This window comes from Hyla sarda, chromosome 3, assembly GCF_029499605.1.
Source record: "Hyla sarda isolate aHylSar1 chromosome 3, aHylSar1.hap1, whole genome shotgun sequence".
NCBI classification, from domain to species: domain Eukaryota; kingdom Metazoa; phylum Chordata; class Amphibia; order Anura; family Hylidae; genus Hyla; species Hyla sarda.
Window position 1 is genome coordinate 328,200,217 of NC_079191.1, and position 19,665 is coordinate 328,219,881.

Below are 19,665 nucleotides of genomic sequence, written 5' to 3' on the forward strand. Positions count from 1 at the left end.
AACAAAATCTTGTGTTTTAAGATGGGCTATATCCTGTAGGAATTGTGCCGCATTTGGCAATATGGCCAACCCACCAGCAGGTAGAGTTGCAAACGAAGATCTAGTTCTGTATACACAGTTTAAAGGAAAACTGTCATCACTGTGACCGCATTAACCTGCTGGTACAGATGTGTAGTGTGGGGGACACTTATGATAACCATACTTACCTACCCACGATCTGTGGTCCTGTTGTCCCGCTATTTTCCTCCGGTCTTTTTGTTTAGCTTGGGCACGGGCAGAGTTTCCTGATGTCACTGCTGCTGTTTGCTGGCAGAGGGGCCTAGCAGAGAAATAGCAGCGATGACGTCAGAAAGCTCCGCCCCATGCCCCAGGTCACCCCCGTAATAAATAAAATGGAGGAAGATAGTGGGACAACGGGACCACGGATCGTGGACAGGTAAGTATGGTTATCATCAGTGCCACACGCACTACACACTTGTACCAGCAGGTTAGTGCGTTGACACTGATAACAGTTTTCCTTTAAGGGGTAGTCAAGGATTTTTTTTCTTAATCCTTTGAGCCCATGATGCTATATTATAATACTGCGTAATATGCTTCTAATACCTCTGTGTGCCGCTTTGTCCTGTTTTCATCCACAGGACCCACACCCAAGAGTGCTGTAGTGCAAATCTTATTATCTTACTGTTGTCCATAACCTTTCCCCGCATTCCATGTGACAAAAGACAATGGCCCTGATTTACTATTGTAAACCTGACCTGTTTTGTTGAGTTATGTGCCAAATTATTGCACATTGCGCCACACGTTGTGTATGCGCCAGAATTTGCAACCATAAAATAAAGAATAAACAACCAACTCTCTCTTTACTAAGAAAACTTAAAAAAGGGACGTGTCATCTGGAAAATGGGGTGTGGCCGTTGAAAAGGGGCATGTCCCAGACATTTTCGAAAAATCAAAACATATTTACTAATGTAAAAATGCAAAATGTAGGGAAAAGTGCAAAACGTAGGGAAACATTAGTAAATAGCGTGGAAAAATAACTGTCAGGAAACAAAACCCACAAAGAAAACTATATTATAAATCAGGGCCGATATTTTCTAAGCCACATAGTCTTTTGGGGCATTTCTATGCTGAAGTGGGTGGGTGGATAGCACGGTGGAAGGGATTTACAGAAGTAATGCTATTCTTCCACCCACTACAGCAGAGCCACAAACCCTAGAGACCATGTGACTTATGACATACTATCTCTGGCTGCATGGAATGCTGGGAAAGGTCTGAGACAACAGTAAAATAAAAAGACTTGCACTACAGCACTTCCAGGTGTGGGTCCCATGTATAAAAAAGTGGTACACAGAGGTAATAGAAGCATATTACACAATTACATAATTTGGCATCATGGGCTTAAAGGGGTACTCCCGTGGAAAACTTTTTTTTTTTTTTAAATCAACTGGTGCCAGAAAGTTAAACAGATTTGTAAATCACTTCTATTAAAAAAAATCTTAATCCTTCCAGTACTTTTTAGGGGCTGTATACTAAAGAGAAATCCAAAAAAGAAATGCATTTCCTCTGATGTCATGACCACAGTGCTCTCTGCTGACACCTCTGTCCATTTCAGGAACTGTCCAGAGTAGAAGAAAATCCCCATAGCAAACGTATGCTGCTCTGGACAATTCCTAAAATGGACAGCAGAGGTCAGAAGAGAGCACTGTGGTCATGACATCACAGGAAATGCATTTCTTTTTTGGATTTCTCTTTAGTATACAGCCCCTAAAAAGTACTGGAAGGATTAAGATTTTTTAATAAAAGTGATTTACAAATCTGTTTAACTTTCTGGCACCAGTTGATTAAAAAAAAAAAAAAGTTTTCCATGGGAGTACCCCTTTAACCCCTTAAGGACTCAGCCCATTTTGGCCTTAAGGACTCAGACAATTTAATTTTTACGTTTTAATTTTTTCCTCCTCGCCTTCTAAAAATCATAACTCTTTTATATTTTCATCCACAGACTAGTATGAGGGCTTGTTTTTTGCGTGACCAGTTGTCCTTTGTAATGACATCACTCATTATATCATAAAATGTATGGCATAACCAAAAAACACTATTTTTGTGGGGAAATGAAAACGAAAAACGCAATTTTGCTAATTTTGGAAGGTTTCGTTTTCACGCCGTACAATTTATGGTAAAAATGACATGTGTTCTTTATTCTGAGGGTCAATACGATTAAAATGATACCCATTATTACATACTTTTATATTATTGTTGCGCTTAAAAAAATCACAAACTTTTTAACCAAATTAGTACGTGTCACGATGCCGGCTGGCAGGTAGTGGATCCTCTGTGCCAGAGAGGGATTGGCGTGGACCGTGCTAGAGGATCGGTTCTAAGTCACTACTGGTTTTCACCAGAGCCCGCCGCAAAGCGGGATGGTCTTGCTGCGGCGGTAGTGACCAGGTCGTATCCCCTAGCAACGGCTCAACCTCTCTGGCTGCTGAAGATAGGCGCGGTACAAGGGAGTAGACAGAAGCAAGGTCGGACGTAGCAGAAGGTCGGGGCAGGCAGCAAGGATCGTAGTCAGGGGCAACGGCAGAAGGTCTGGAATCACAGGCAAGGAACACACAAGGAACGCTTTCACTGGCACTAGGGCAACAAGATCCGGCGAGGGAGTGAAGGGGAAGTGAGGTGATATAGGGAAGTGCACAGGTGTAAACACTAATTGGAACCACTGCACCAATCAGCGGTGCAGTGGCCCTTTAAATCGCAAAGACCCGGCGCGCGCGCGCCCTAGGGAGCGGGGCCGCGCGCGCCGGGACAGAACTGACGGGGAGCGAGTAAGGTACGGGAGCCGGGGTGCGCATCGCGAGCGGGCGCTACCCGCATCGCGAATCGCATCCCGGCCGGAGGTGGTAACGCAGCGCCCCGGGTCCGTGGAACCGACCGGGGCGCTGCAGTGAGGGAAGTGTAGCGAGCGCTCCGGGGAGGAGCGGGGACCCGGAGCGCTCGGCGTAACAGTACCCCCCCCCTTGGGTCTCCCCCTCTTCTTGGGGCCTGAGAACCTGAGGATCAGACTTTTGTCCAGGATATTGTCCTCAGGTTCCCAGGACCTCTCTTCTGGACCACAACCCTCCCAATCCACTAAAAAAAAGGTTCTTCCCCTGACCTTTTTAGAGGCCAAAATCTCTTTGACAGAGAAGATGTCCGAGGAGCCGGAAACAGGAGTGGGAGGAACAGATTTAGGAGAAAAACGGTTGAGGATGAGAGGTTTAAGAAGAGAGACGTGAAAGGCATTAGGGATACGAAGAGAAGGAGGAAGAAGAAGTTTGTAAGAGACAGGATTAATTTGACACAAAACTTTAAAAGGACCAAGATAGCGTGGTCCCAACTTATAGCTCGGGACACGGAAACGGACATATTTAGCGGAGAGCCATACCTTGTCTCCAGGGGAAAAAATGGGAGGAGCTCTTCTTTTCTTATCTGCGAATCTCTTCATGCGAGAAGAAGCCTGTAAGAGAGAATTTTGGGTCTCTTTCCATATGGTGGAAAGATCACGAGAAATTTCATCCACAGCGGGCAGACCAGAGGGCAAGGGGGTAGGGAGGGGGGGAAGAGGGTGACGGCCGTACACCACGAAAAACGGAGATTTGGAGGAAGATTCAGAGATTCTGAAATTATACGAGAATTCGGCCCAAGGTAGAAGATCTGCCCAGTCATCCTGGCGGGAGGAAACAAAATGTCGTAAATAGTCACCCAAGATCTGGTTAATTCTCTCTACTTGTCCATTGGATTGAGGATGGTATGCAGAAGAAAAATTTAATTTAATCTTGAGTTGTTTACAGAGAGCCCTCCAGAATTTAGACACAAATTGGACGCCTCTATCCGAGACGATCTGTGTAGGCAACCCGTGAAGACGAAAAATGTGTACAAAAAATTGTTTAGCCAACTGAGGCGCTGAAGGAAGACCAGGAAGAGGGATGAAATGTGCCATTTTGGAGAATCGATCAACGACCACCCAAATAACAGTGTTGCCATGGGATGGGGGTAAGTCAGTAATAAAATCCATACCAATCAGAGACCAAGGTTGTTCGGGGACAGGTAGAGGATGAAGAAAACCAGCGGGCTTCTGGCGAGGAGTCTTATCCCGGGCACAGATAGTGCAGGCTCGCACAAAGTCCACCACATCAGTCTCTAGAGTCGGCCACCAATAGAAGCGAGAGATGAGTTGCACAGATTTCTTGATGCCCGCATGACCTGCGAGATGGGAGGAGTGACCCCATTTGAGGATCCCAAGGCGTTGGCGTGGAGAAACAAAGGTCTTTCCTGGAGGAGTTTGCCTGATGGAGGCTGGAGAAGTGGAAATCAGGCAGTCAGGAGGAATGATGTGTTGAGGAGAGAGATCAATTTCAGAGGCATCTGAGGAACGAGAGAGAGCATCGGCCCTAATGTTTTTATCAGCAGGCCGAAAGTGAATTTCAAAATTAAATCGGGCAAAGAACAGAGACCACCTGGCCTGACGAGGATTCAGCCGTTGGGCAGACTGGAGGTAGGAGAGGTTCTTGTGATCGGTGTAAATAATAACTGGAAATCTTGATCCCTCCAGCAGATGCCTCCATTCCTCAAGTGCTAATTTAATGGCTAGAAGCTCTCGATCCCCGATGGAGTAGTTCCTCTCCGCCGGAGAGAAGGTCCTGGAAAAAAAACCACAAGTAACAGCATGCCCGGAAGAGTTTTTTTGTAGAAGGACAGCTCCAGCTCCCACTGAGGAGGCATCAACCTCCAATAGGAAGGGTTTAGATGGGTCAGGTCTGGAGAGCACGGGAGCCGAAGAAAAGGCAGACTTGAGTCGTTTAAAGGCGTCTTCCGCTTGAGGAGGCCAAGACTTGGGATCGGCATTTTTTTTTGTTAAAGCCACAATAGGAGCCACAATGGTAGAAAAATGTGGAATAAATTGCCTGTAATAATTGGCGAACCCCAAAAAACGTTGGATGGCACGGAGTCCGGAGGGGCGTGGCCAATCTAAGACGGCAGAGAGTTTATCTGGGTCCATTTGTAGTCCCTGGCCAGAGACCAAGTATCCTAGAAAAGGAAGAGATTGGCATTCAAACAGACATTTCTCTATTTTGGCATAGAGTTGATTATCACGAAGTCTCTGAAGAACCATACGGACATGCTGGCGGTGTTCTTCAAGATTGGCAGAAAAAATCAGGATATCGTCCAGATATACAACAACACAGGAGTATAGTAGATCACGAAAAATTTCATTAACAAAGTCTTGGAAGACGGCAGGGGCGTTGCATAGACCAAAGGGCATGACCAGATACTCAAAGTGTCCATCTCTGGTGTTAAATGCCGTTTTCCATTCATCCCCCTCTCTGATGCGGATGAGATTATAAGCACCTCTTAAGTCCAGTTTGGTAAAAATATGGGCACCTTGGAGACGATCAAAGAGTTCAGAGATGAGGGGTAGGGGGTAGCGGTTCTTAACCGTGATTTTATTAAGACCGCGGTAGTCAATGCAAGGACGTAGAGAGCCATCTTTTTTGGACACAAAGAAAAATCCGGCTCCGGCAGGAGAGGAGGATTTACGGATAAAGCCCTTTTTTAAATTTTCTTGGACGTATTCAGACATGGCAAGAGTCTCTGGGACGGACAGAGGATAGATTCTGCCCCGGGGTGGAGTAGTGCCCGGGAGGAGGTCAATGGGACAATCATAAGGCCTGTGAGGAGGTAGAGTCTCAGCTTGTTTTTTGCAAAAAACGTCCGCAAAGTCCATATAGGCCTTAGGGAGACCGGTTACATGAGGAAGCACAGGGACACGGCAAGGTTTACTGGGAACCGGTTTTAAGCAGTCCTTGGAACAAGAGGGCCCCCAACTCTTGATCTCCCCAGTGGACCAATCCAGGATTGGGGAATGGAGTTGAAGCCAGGGAAGTCCAAGAAGGATTTCAGAAGTGCAATTGGGGAGGACCAACAGTTCAATCCTCTCGTGATGAGATCCGATGCACATTAGAAGGGGCTCCGTGCGGAAACGTATAGTACAGTCCAATCTTTCATTGTTTACACAATTGATGTAGAGGGGTCTGGCGAGACTGGTCACCGGGATGTTGAACCTGTTGACGAGAGAGGCTAAGATGAAATTTCCTGCAGATCCAGAGTCCAAGAAGGCCACAGCAGAGAAGGAGAAGGCAGAGGCAGACATCCGCACAGGCACAGTAAGACGTGGAGAAGCAGAGTAGACATCAAGGACTGTCTCACCTTTGTGCGGAGTCAGCGGACGTCTTTCCAGGCGGGGAGGACGGATAGGACAATCCTTCAGGAAGTGTTCGGTACTAGCACAGTACAGGCAGAGATTCTCCATGCGGCGTCGTGTCCTCTCTTGGGGTGTCAGGCGAGACCGGTCGACCTGCATAGCCTCCACGGCGGGAGGCACAGGAACAGATTGCAGGGGACCAGAGGAGAGAGGAGCCGGGGAGAAGAAACGCCTCGTGCGAACAGAGTCCATATCCTGGCGGAGCTCCTGACGCCGTTCGGAAAAACGCATGTCAATGCGAGTGGCAAGATGGATGAGTTCATGTAGGTTAGCAGGGATTTCTCGTGCGGCCAGAACATCTTTAATGTTGCTGGATAGGCCTTTTTTAAAGGTCGCGCAGAGTGCCTCATTATTCCAGGATAATTCTGAAGCAAGGGTACGGAACTGTACGGCATACTCGCCAACGGAAGAATTACCCTGGACCAGGTTCAACAGGGCAGTCTCAGCAGAAGAGGCTCGGGCAGGTTCCTCAAAGACACTTCGAATTTCCGAGAAGAAGGAGTGTACAGAGGCAGTGACGGGGTCATTGCGGTCCCAGAGCGGTGTGGCCCAAGCCAGGGCTTTTCCAGACAGCAGGCTGACTACGAAAGCCACCTTAGACCTTTCAGTGGGGAACTGGTCCGACATCATCTCCAAGTGTAATGAACATTGGGAAAGAAAGCCACGGCAAAACTTAGAGTCCCCATCAAATTTATCCGGCAAGGATAGTCGTATTCCAGAAGCGGCCACTCGCTGCGGAGGAGGTACAGGAGCTGGCGGAGGAGATGATTGCTGGAGCTGTGGTAGTAACTGTTGTAGCATAACAGTCAGTTGAGACAGCTGTTGGCCTTGTTGCGCAATCTGTTGTGACTGCTGGGCGACCACCGTGGTGAGGTCAGCGACAACTGGCAGAGGAACTTCAGCGGGATCCATGGCCGGATCTACTGTCACGATGCCGGCTGGCAGGTAGTGGATCCTCTGTGCCAGAGAGGGATTGGCGTGGACCGTGCTAGAGGATCGGTTCTAAGTCACTACTGGTTTTCACCAGAGCCCGCCGCAAAGCGGGATGGTCTTGCTGCGGCGGTAGTGACCAGGTCGTATCCCCTAGCAACGGCTCAACCTCTCTGGCTGCTGAAGATAGGCGCGGTACAAGGGAGTAGACAGAAGCAAGGTCGGACGTAGCAGAAGGTCGGGGCAGGCAGCAAGGATCGTAGTCAGGGGCAACGGCAGAAGGTCTGGAATCACAGGCAAGGAACACACAAGGAACGCTTTCACTGGCACTAGGGCAACAAGATCCGGCGAGGGAGTGAAGGGGAAGTGAGGTGATATAGGGAAGTGCACAGGTGTAAACACTAATTGGAACCACTGCACCAATCAGCGGTGCAGTGGCCCTTTAAATCGCAAAGACCCGGCGCGCGCGCGCCCTAGGGAGCGGGGCCGCGCGCGCCGGGACAGAACTGACGGGGAGCGAGTAAGGTACGGGAGCCGGGGTGCGCATCGCGAGCGGGCGCTACCCGCATCGCGAATCGCATCCCGGCCGGAGGTGGTAACGCAGCGCCCCGGGTCCGTGGAACCGACCGGGGCGCTGCAGTGAGGGAAGTGTAGCGAGCGCTCCGGGGAGGAGCGGGGACCCGGAGCGCTCGGCGTAACAGTACGTTTATAATCCCTTTGTTTTGATGACCTCTAACTTTTTTATTTTTCCGTATAAGCGGCGGTATGGGGGCTCATTTTTTTGCGCCGTGATCTGTACTTTTTTTTGATACCACATTTGCATATAAAAAACTTTGAATACATTTTTTATAATTTTTTTTTAATAAAATGTATTAAAAAAGTATGAATTTTGGACTTTTTTTTTTTTCCGTTCACGCCGTTCACCGTACGGGATCATTAACAGTTTAATTTAATAGTTCGGACATTTACGCACGCGGCGATACCAAATATGTCTATAAAAAAAAAATTTACGCTTTTTGGGGGTAAAATAGGAAAAAACGGACGTTTTACTTTTTTATTGGGGGAGGGGATTTTTCACTTTTTTTTACTTTTACTTTTACATTTTTTTACATTTTTTTTTACACTTGAATAGTCCCCATAGGGGACTATTCATAGCAATACCATTATTGCTAATACTGATCTGTTCTATGTATAGGACATAGAACAGATCAGTGTTTTCGGTGATCTTCTGCTCTGGTCTGCTCGATCACAGACGAGAGCAGGAGACGCCGGGAGCCGGACGGAGGAAGGTGAGGGGACCTCCGTGCGGCTTTATGAATGATCGGATCCCCGCAGCAGCGCTGCGGGCGATCCGATCATTCATTCAAATCGCGCACTGCTGCAGATGCCGGGATCTGTATTGATCCCGGCACCTGAGGAGTTAATGGCGGACGCCCGCGAGATCGCGGGCGTTGGCCATTGCCGGCGGGTCCCTGGCTGCGATCAGCAGCCGAGATCAGCCGCGCATGACACGGGCATCGCTCCGATGCCCGCGGTTATGCACAGGACGTAAATGTACGTCCTGGTGCGTTAAGTACCACCTCACCAGGACGTACATTTACGTCCTGCGTCCTTAAGGGGTTAAAGGCTGAAGAATAAAAAAACATCCTGGCATAACCCTTTAACACTCCACAAGACCTGTGAAGTTGCTTTGAAGTATCTGGAATCAGCAGATATTTTAAAGTTCTGTTGTTTTGTTGAAAGAACCAATTGTCATACCCAAGTGGTATACTTTCCATGCAACTACTGCAGCTACGCAACTCCATATACATCAAGTTTTAATGCACTGTGTGTTCTGGCAACTTTCTCTTCTAGCCTTTTTAGCAGTTTGTACTACAGTTGCTCTTCTGTTGGATTGCACCAGATAGGATGTTGTTTGCTTCCCTCCAGGATAAGTGAGCCTTGTGACTCTTCACTGGTTCTCTAGGTGTCCTTCCATGGACTTTTGATAGATACCTACCACAGCAGGAATACCCAACCAGCCATTTATGAATTTTTCTGACGAGATCAGATCTGCAGAAAATTGAGGTTACTCTGGGTTACTCTGGTGGAAATAGTTATTTTTTTTAAATCAACTGGTGCCAGAAAGTTAAACAGATTTGTAAATTACTTCTATTAAAAAATCTTTACCCTTCCAATACTTTTTAGCAGCTGTATGCTACAGAGGAAATTCTTTTCTTTTTGAATTTCTTTTTTGTCTTGACCACAGTACTCTGCTGACACCTCTGTCGGTGTCAGAATCTGTCCAGAGCAGCATAGGTTTGCTATAGGGATTTTCTCCTGCTCTGGACAGTTCCTGATACGGGCATCAGGTGTCAGTAGAGAGCACTGTGGACAACAAAAAAAAAGACATTAAAAAATAAATGAATTTCCTCGGTAGCATACAGCTGCTAAAAAGTAATAGAAGGGTAAATATTTTTTTGCTTTAAATAAAAAAAAAAAGTTGCTTTAAAAAAAAAAAAGTTTTCCACCGGAGTACTCCTTTAAGTCAACACCTTGAACACTTTGTCATGTTCTTCAAACCATTCCTATACAATTTTTGCAGTGTGGCAGGGTGTGTTGTCTTGTTGAAGAAGCCATTACCATTAGGGAACAACATTGCCAAGTGGTATACTTTGTCTGCAACTATGTTTAGATAGGTGGTAGATATCAAAGTTTGCTTTATTTCCTCCCTTTTTTGGTTTAGTTCCAATACACACAAAGGGAATAAAGATTTGTTTAGCAAAACGTGTTACTGCAATCCTTTTCTGTGAGAAATATTTCATTTTCTAGAAAAATGTCAAGGGTGCCAACATTATGGCCTGACTGTATACATGCCAGGACCCAAGGTCTCTCAGCAGAACATTGTCCAGAGCATCATCATGCCTTTGTTGCTCCCTTTCTTCCCTTAGAGCATCTTGGCACAATCTCTTCCCTGTGTAATAGTCCGGTTCTAATGCTCATGTGCCCACTGTTGGTGCTTTCAGTGGTAGACAGGTGTCAGTAAGGGTCTATTCACATGGCAGAAATTCTGCCTCAAATGAAAGCCCAATATACTTCTTTGGGATTCCACATTTTGGAATTTCAGCATGCGGAATTTCCGCACTGTGTGAATAGACCCTAAGGGCACTCTGACTGAATTGCAGACATATGCAGCAAGTTTCAATACACTGTGTGTTCTGCTATCTATCATCGCCTGAATTAACTTATTTTTAGCAGTTTGAACTACAGTTGCTCTTCTGTTGGATTGTACCTGATAGGCTATTGTTTGTTTCCCTCCAGCATTAGTGAGCCTTGTGACTCTTCACTGGTTCTTCAGGTGTCCTTCCATGTACTTTTGATAGATACCTACCATAGCAGGAACACCCAACCAGATCTGCCATTTAGGAAATTATCTGACCCGGTCAACTAACCAGTTCTTCTACTCATCACAGCAACGATGTGAGGGCAGAAGTGGTCCCCCAGCAGGCTTCAGCGATGTTATGCCTGCTGAGAAACAACCACTTTCTCCTGCTGGGAGATTGCACTATGTGAGTGTCACGATCACACCCTATCGGTCCAGCAAAGACATTAGAGAGAGTGTGATGGTGCAAGGGTTAAAGCCGCCAGACCTCTGGGTATTCACTACTAGTCCCAGCAAGTCACCAAATTAACCCTTAGATAAACGTGTTTCCACCAGAGCTGCCTTCAGAAAGGTGAGCTCATATATTTAGAGATCAAAGACCAGAGCTGATTAATTAAACATTTAATCTGATAAAAGGTATCACAATGCTGACTATATAAAAATACAGAAACAAATGACATACAGGTAAAAAAATATATAAAAGAGTTTTGCAAGGCAAGTTCAGAAAACAAAAGATGAAGTTCTTACAGCATGATGATATAGCAGTCCATGAGAGTGCTGTTCTTAGGATGGTCTTGTCAGCTTGTGGCACAGCCTTGAACACCCAACTTTTAGTCTAGCATTGTTTAAATATCATATCTGCTTTCTTGGGAGGGAGACTCCATTCCCCCCTCCCCTTTGATCTCACCAGGGGGTCTTCTCTCTTCCTGACCCCTTATCTGTTTTATTATATGATGGGACCAGAGTGCAGACTTCAAAGGAGATACCAAACAGCCAGACCCGCAATAAAATGCAATACACAAACCCACAGTCTGAATGACCTCTCACCCCCAGGTCTTAGGTTATACACAGATACAATAAAAACACATGTATGTTTCCATAATCAGGCCTTGGACCTGACACCTCCCCCTTAAGATGGAGACAGAGAGATCTGTCCTCTCCAGGCTGATAGATATGTCTCCCTTAACCATCTATTTCTTTTCTTGACACCACAGGCCCTGCATTCCCAGGCAAAGATGGCACTGAAGGGGCCTAGTAACTGATTAAGCTGCCTCCTCCTTTCATCTGAGAGCTGTGGATTGATCTCCACATCCTGAAGGGATCCCTGGCTCTTAGCTTCCTCCACTAGGTCTAGTAGGGGATCACTACCCAGCCCTTCCTCTGGTGCACTACATACACTGAGTACCACCTTCTCAGGGTCATAGTATGCCATATTAATGTGGTACTGTCTCTGCCTCTGACCTTTCTCATCAAGGGCAACTACATATGTGGTGGGTTCTAGGCGCTGCAGAATGGGGAAGTGACCCTCCCAGGCAGCCTGCAGCTTATTCTGCCTGATGGGGTTCAGAACCATTACCTTCTGTCCCACTTCATAGACCCAGTCCCTTGCATTGCGATCATACCAGTACTTCTGCCTGGACTGTGCTGCTATGAGGTTGTCCTGTACCAGCCCAGTCAATGTCTGCATCCTGTCCCTGAATCTCAGAACAAACTCCACCACAGAAGTCTCAGGGGCATGTAGCCCCCCTTCCCATTCTCCCCTAACTAAATCTAGGGGTCCCCGCACTTTGCGACCATACAATAACTCAAAGGGCGAGAAACCTGTAGACTCTTGGGGTACCTCCCTGTAGGCAAATAACAGATGGGGTAAATAATTTCCCCTGTCTCTGCCCTCCGATTCTACAAATGTTTTTAGCATTTGTTTCAAGGTGCCATTGTTACCGGACACTCTGTCCAACCAATGTAGAGGGTTGTGATCAGTTATGACAGTAAAATCCCTGCCATACAGGTATGGCTGTAATTTTTGCAAAGCCCAGACCACAGCTAGACATTCCTTCTCTATGACCTCATAGGCCACTCCCAAATGTCCTGCCAGGGGGATCTCATGGGCCAGCCTCAGCAGCTCTTTCCTGTACTGCCTAGAAACCACTAACGGCCTTTCTCCCTCCTGGGCCCCTAGCATGCCTTTGGAAAGGGACTCCCAGTACAAGATATCATTTTCCCAATATACCCAATGCCCCTCTGTGTCAACATCTGTATGCTCAGCACGTTGTCTCAGCTCTTCAAGGGAAGGGTCACTGCGCAGAGCTTCCCGGAAATGCTCATTTCCCTCCCCCCATCTTTGGGCATCAGGGAGCACATTTCCCCCAGGTGAACTAGCATCTCCACCTTCCTCTCCCTCAGTTCCAGACATAACAATGTTACAGGCATCATACACAGGGCTATCACTCCTTCCCTCCTCCTCCTTAGGCTCACAGGATTGGGACATATCACTCACTGCTGGTCCCTCATCCTTAAATGTCACCAGGGGCACACCAACCCATCCCCCTAGCCCATCTCCACTAGGTTTTGGCATTGGCTATGCATTGTCACCACATTTTACAATACACCCCATTTCACTTTTGGAAAACATTACTGGTTCAGTCACAGGTAAACAATTATCAATCCCCTGCACTTCCTCCCAGTTACCACATTTCACAATACACCACATTCCACTTTTGGAAAACATTACTGGTTCAGTCACAGGTAAACAATTATCAATCCCCTGCACTCCCTCCCAGTTACCACATTTCACAATACACCCCATTCCACTTTTGGAAAACATTACTGGTTTAGTAACATTTAAACATTTATCAATCCCCTGAACTCCCTCCCAGTTTCCACATTTCGCAGTGTCTCCCAAAGTCTCGCACAGTACCTCAGAATGAACAGGGCTCTCTCCTAGCCCTTCCGGTGTGCAGGTAGTGTCCTCTGGAGCATAATGACAGAGCATCCGACCCAAATCATTCCCCAGCAGAACATTAACAGGGATGTCCTCAGAGACCCCCACCTCCCGCAAACCCTTGCCTGTACCCTAATCCAGGTACACATGGGCACAGCAGGCCGCACACCTCCAATTCCATTTAAAGCCATGGTTCTTCCAGGGATGATGTCCTCTGTATCCACCACTTCAGGCCGCACCAAGGTAAAGGAGGCTCCAGAATCTCGCAAACCCACTGTCACCCGGTCACCCACAGTTACACTCTGCAGGTTATCCGCTCTTTTCTCCACCGCTCCGGACACCAGAAGGACGGCTGTGTGTCCTCCAGCTACTGGTGGAGAATTCTTTTTTTGGGGGCAAGTGGCACTCAGGTGCCCAATATTGTTGCATCTGTAACATCGGCGGGTGTTCTCCTGACCCAATATGGCTCCTGTTGCTTTTGGGGATGATGGCAAGAATTTCCCGGCTGACCTGGTGGTGCTTTGTGGTTGTGTGGCTCCCCTCCAGGTACTTGCTCCAGCTTGTGCAGATCCATGCTTTGCTGCTGGCGCCCGGTTGTTGGCAAAGTCATCTCCTAGTTCTGCTGCTTCCATGGCTGTCTTGGGCTTGTGGTCCAAAATCCACTCTCTGGCTTCAAAGCTTCGTGTTTGGAGAAACTGATCCAGGACCATCAAGTCCTCCAGGGCCTCATAGGTAGTGACTTGTAGGCCCCCAGTCCATTGCCTGAATGCAGTCCTTAGCTGACCTGCATGTTGAGTGCAGCTTTCTGTGGCACTTTGTTGCAAAGTCCGAAACTTTTTCCGATAAGCCTCTGGAGTCAGATTAAAACTTTTTAGCAGGGCAGATTTTATTGCCTCATAGTCCTGGTCACTCTCAGAGGGAAGCGAAGCAAACACATCCAGAGCTTTCTCTCGCAGCCGTGGGGTTAGATATTGTCCCTACTGTTCCTTAGGTAGATGGAACTGCCGGCAAACCTTTTCAAATCCCCTCAGGAACACATCCAGATCACCATCTTTCCCTCCAACATGGGGAAATGTTCCAAGCAAGGTTTGTGGTCTCCTTGATCCTGCACATCCACATTCCCAAGGTGTTGTAAGGCAGTCCGCATATAAGAGTCCAAGGCCTCATGGGGAGTACTGTCCTGATGGGGAGTAATGTTGTATTCCCCAGGAGATATCAGTCCTTGGATGGCAGTTCCAGCTGTAGGACTTTGTCTCATGTCACTCAGCTCTTCTGCACGGGCATCATACTCCACAAGATCAGCAATAAGTTGTTCCTTGTTCTTTCCTGCAGTAGGGATGTCCTTTTCTTGGCACATTAGCTCCAGTGCAGACTTGGACTGCTTGTGATATGCCTCCATACTTCCGAGATTAGACAGAGGAGGTAAAACAGAGGATGGGGAGGACAGAACTGTCTTGCACTCTTTTTGTATGTCTTTTAAACCAGCACTGAGCTTGGAATTTACACACAAGAATATGTATGCAATTTCTTTTTAGGGCTAAGATTTCCTTACAGGTAAAATCCAGCAAGCAATAAAAATCTCTATATATATCCCGACGCTGCCACCAGTTGTCACGATCACACCCTATCGGTCCAGCCAAGACATTAGAGAGAGTGTGATGGTGCAAGGGTTAAAGCCGCCAGACCTCTGGGTATTCACTACTAGTCCCAGCAAGTCACCAAATTAACCCTTAGATAAACGTGTTTCCACCAGAGCTGCCTTCAGAAAGGTGAGCTCATATATTTAGAGATCAAAGACCAGAGCTGATTAATTAAACATTTAATCTGATAAAAGGTATCACAGTGCTGACTATATAAAAATACAGAAACAAATGACATACAGGTACAAAAATATATAAAAGAGTTTTGCAAGGCAAGTTCAGAAAACAAAAGATGAAGTTCTTACAGCTTGATGATATAGCAGTCCATGAGAGTGCTGTTCTTAGGATGGTCTTGTCAGCTTGTGGCACAGCCTTGAACACCCAACTTTTAGTCTAGCATTGTTTAAATATCATATCTGCTTTCTTGGGAGGGAGACTCCATTCCCCCCTCCCCTCTGATCCCACCAGGGGGTATTCTCTCTTCCTGACCCCCTTATCTGTTTGATTATATGATGGGACCAGAGTGCAGGAGATACCAAACAGCCAGACCCCCAATAAAATGCAATACACAAACCCACAGTCTGAATGACCTCTCACCCCCAGGTCTTAGTTTATACACAGATACAATAAAAACACATGTATGTTTCCATAATCAGGCCTTTGGCCTGACAGTGTGCAAGAATAAAGGTAAGATAGAGAGCTTTTTAAAGCTCTGAAAGTTTTTTTTAACGGTGGCAGGAGTGTTAGGAGTAGTTAGAGAACTTAGCCTTAGTTAACCACAGTCAGTAGCACCGCATATAAAGAGCATTCTTAGAGAATATTATACTTGCCCTCAGAAACTACAATTCAGTCACACTTTTGTTCACACTCATGAGATTATCTTTGGGTAGTGATTGTTCATCTCACCTCTAAGACAGGCTGAGTAAGCAGTCACCTGGGATGCCATTGAACGGGAGGAAATTATGGTAAAAATCCCATGCCCTTCCTTTGAATTTCTTTCCACAGCCAATGGTTGGCTGTGTCTGAGCAGCTGACTATACAGTATGACCGTGTATACATATATGAGCAGTGATGCACAATAGACATAACATGCATGTTCAGCCAGCAAAGCCAGATGCACAAGCTACTGGAAATAGTTGATCGCGGCGTCTAAAACAAAACTAAGACTGTCCTGGCAGCTCAGCAGAGCTGATCGGTACTATTGCGACAAAATCTCAATGTCCCGATCAGCTTACTGGATGACTGGGTCCTCACCTGTCCGATCAGTGATCCACTGCTCCATGCATGCTCAGCAGGCAGGAGCAGCAGAGCACTAAGAACACTGATCAATGCTATGATATGGCATAACATTGATCAGTATATGCATTCAGAAGATTGCATGTTTTAGCCCCCTATGGAGGCTAGGAAAAAAAAATTGGGAATAAAAGTTAATTAACCCTTTCCCTATTGAAAGTTTAAATCACCCCCCTTTTCCCATTTTTTAAATAAAATAATGTAATAAATAATGTAAATAACCATATGTGGTATTGCCACGTGCGTAAATGTCCAAACTATTAAAATATAAGGTTAGCTTAACCGCACGGTCGATGGCGTACACGTAAAAAAAATCCCCAAAAAGTCCCAAATTGTGCATTTTTGGTTACTTCATATACCATAAAAATATTGATAACAAGCATTCAAAAAGTCCCATCAAAACAAAAAATTAGCCCTCATATAGCCCCATATACGGAAAAAGAAAAAAGTTATAGGGGTCAGAAGATGCCAATTTTAAACATACTAAATTTGGTGCATGTAGTCTATAATTTTTTAAGTATTAAAATTAAATAAAACCCATATAAATTGGGTATCCTTGTAACCGTATGGAACTACATAATAAACATAATGTGTAATTTCTACTGAAAAGGGCACTGCGTAGAAACAGGAGCCCCCAAAACTTACAAAATGGCATGTTTTTTTTTATTTCACCCCACAAATAATTTTTTTTGTTTTGCTGCAGATTATATTATAAAATAGGTGATGTTATTACAAAGTACAATTGGTGATGCAAAAAACAAGACCTTATATGGGTATGTAGGTGCAAAATTGAAAGTGTTACGATTTTTTTAAACGGAAGGAGGAAAAAATTAAAATGCAAAAACGAAAATTAGCTGCGACCTATGACGTACGCGTACGTCATGAGTCCGTTCCCGATCTTTAACGGGGGGGGCCACGGCGTGTTAACCCTTTAGACGCGCTATTAACCCTTTAGATGCGGCGTTCAAAGTTGAACGCCGCTTCTAAAGTGAAAGTGAAACCATGCCGGTTAGCTCAGGGAGCTGTTCGGGATTGCCGCGGCATCCCGAACAGCTTACAAGACAGCTGGACTGTCCCTTCCTGCCTCCTTGCTGTCCGATCACCGAATGACTGCTCAGTGCCTAAGATCCAGGCATGAGCAGTCAAGCGGCAGAATCATCGATCACTGGTTTCTTATGAGAAACCGCTGATCAATGTAAAAGATCAGTGTGTGCAGTGTTATAGGTCCCTATGGGAGCTATAACACTGCAAAAAAAAAAAGTGAAAAAAGAGTGAATAAAGGTCATTTAACACCTCCCCTATTAAATGTTTGAATCACCCCCCTTTTCCCATAAAAAAAAACAGTGTAAATAAAAATAACCATATGTGGTATCGCCACGTGCAGAAATGTCTGAATTATAAAAATATATCGTTAATTAAAACACACGGTCAATGGCGTACGCGCAAAAAAATTCCAAAGTCCAAAATAGTGCATTTTTGGTCACTTTTTATATCATGAAAAAATTTATAAAAAGCGATCAATAAGTCCTATCAATGCAAAAGTGGTACCGCTATAAACTTCAGATCACGACGCAAAAAATTAGCCCACATACTGCTCCATACGCGGAAAAATAAAAAAGTTATAGGGGTCAGAAGATGACAATTTTAAACGTATACATTTTCCTGCATGTAGTTATGATCTTTTCCAGAAGTACGACAAAATCAAACCTATATAAGTAGGGTATCATTTTAATCGTATGGACCTACAGAATAAAGATAAGGTGTCATTTTTACTGAAAAATTTACTGTGTAGAAACAAGCCCCCAAAAGTTACAAAATTGTGTTTTTCTTTCAATTTTTTCTCACAACGATTTTTTTTTCCCGTTTCACCGTAGATTTTTGGGTAAAATGACTGACGTCATTACAAAGTAGAATTGTTGGTGCAAAAAATAAGCCATCATATGGATTTTTAGGTGCAAAATTTAAAGCGTTATGATTTTTTCAATGTAAGGAGGAAAAAACGAAAATGCAAAAACTCAAAAACCCCGGATCCTTAAGGGGTTAAGGTAAAAATGGGCTGAGTCCTTAAGGGGTTAAACTTTGTTTTGTCAGAATATATCAAACAGAAATTAATCAAATCCATCAGCATATTAGTCAACAGAATAGCCCTAAGGGAATCTAAAACAGAAGTAATAAATAAGAGATCTGTCCTATATCCACATGTCAGGTATGTGTTAAAGGACACAGTTTTGGTATATATCTGCACACCAGGTGTCAATGTAAATACTAAAGTAAATAACTATATATACTTTTTCTTGTTTTGTTTTTTCGTCTGGCATCTAAAGCTTTACCTCTAAAGTACCTTCTTTTACACAACAAAATGTATTTAAATAACTTGTACCTATAGATCTTGGGCCATAACTGTGATATTCCTGGGGAACCCTGGGTGTATGCGTGAGCATTATCCTGCCTAGATAGCAGGCAATTCATCAAAATGACTATTCTGCTTCTCTCAGTTCTATGATACAGCTCTTCTCAAAGTTTGTCAACTTAGCAGTCAAGGATAATTAGGAGGTACACAACCAAAAAGTAGTCTCTGAGTGGCTTTTTTTTCTAGGGCAGCAAGGGAAACACTTTTATGCCCTCTTGTAGAAAGACCCAGTGTCTACCAGACCTGTAATCTTTTACATATTGTTACACACGGTTCTCCGGCCTCCAGTCTGTTGCCTTGCTTGTGTATTTTGACCCTTCTGCTTCGTTATTTGACTTCCCACCTTTGCCACCTGCCTTGACCTTCTGCTAAGTCTGACTACGCCTCTGCCTCATCCTTCTGTACCTTGTCTTGCCCAGTTACCTGTGTGGTCGAGTCGTTTCTGGGATAGCAACTTGGGTGTCGCCTGCCGCAGCAAGTCCATCCTGCCTTGCGCCGGGCTCTGGTGAAGACCAACGGCACCTTAGACTCCGCTCCCCAATACGGCCCGTGTCATCAGCCACACAGTTCGGAGGATCCACATCCAGCGGCACTACTACTACTTCCGTGTGTGTTACACATATCTGTGCGAGGCATAACTGCTTGCCGAGTTTTGCTGCAATCTGATATCTATCTGGGTGTATTTTTTCTTTGTGAGTTAGAGTATATCATCAGGTGAGTATATTTGCTTATATATGTATATATGTGCCTGACTGTAACTATGGTCCTGATTATGAAGAAAAAGAACAATGTCCAGCGCTGCTCCCGTATAAATTATGCTTCTTTATTTCATATACACCATAGGTACAAAAGACAGGGTAGTCACAGGTGACGCGTTTCAGCCTGTCAGAGGGCCTTAGTCATACTTGCCGTGAGCGCATGGTCCTGTTACCTGCTGCTGCCGGCGGAACGCACCCGCATGCCATTCCCGGCTGTCACTCACCTGGTGCTTCTCCTTCCATCGCCTCTGTC

General features: G+C 45.5%; 1 protein-coding gene across 5 annotated transcripts in view; it reads left to right on the forward strand.

Moving 5' to 3' along the window:
* The window catches only part of RGS17 (regulator of G protein signaling 17), a 162,160-nt gene that overhangs the window by 4,021 nt on the left and 138,474 nt on the right, over positions 1-19,665 (forward strand). The window contains exon 1 of one of the 5 annotated variants that reach the window (XM_056567270.1): positions 19,144-19,368. The exons of the other annotated variants lie outside the window; for them this stretch is intronic. The gene's annotated coding sequence lies outside the window, so the exon portion shown is untranslated. Of the gene's footprint in view, positions 1-19,143; positions 19,369-19,665 lie in introns of those variants that run through there. 5 annotated transcript variants of the gene reach the window in all.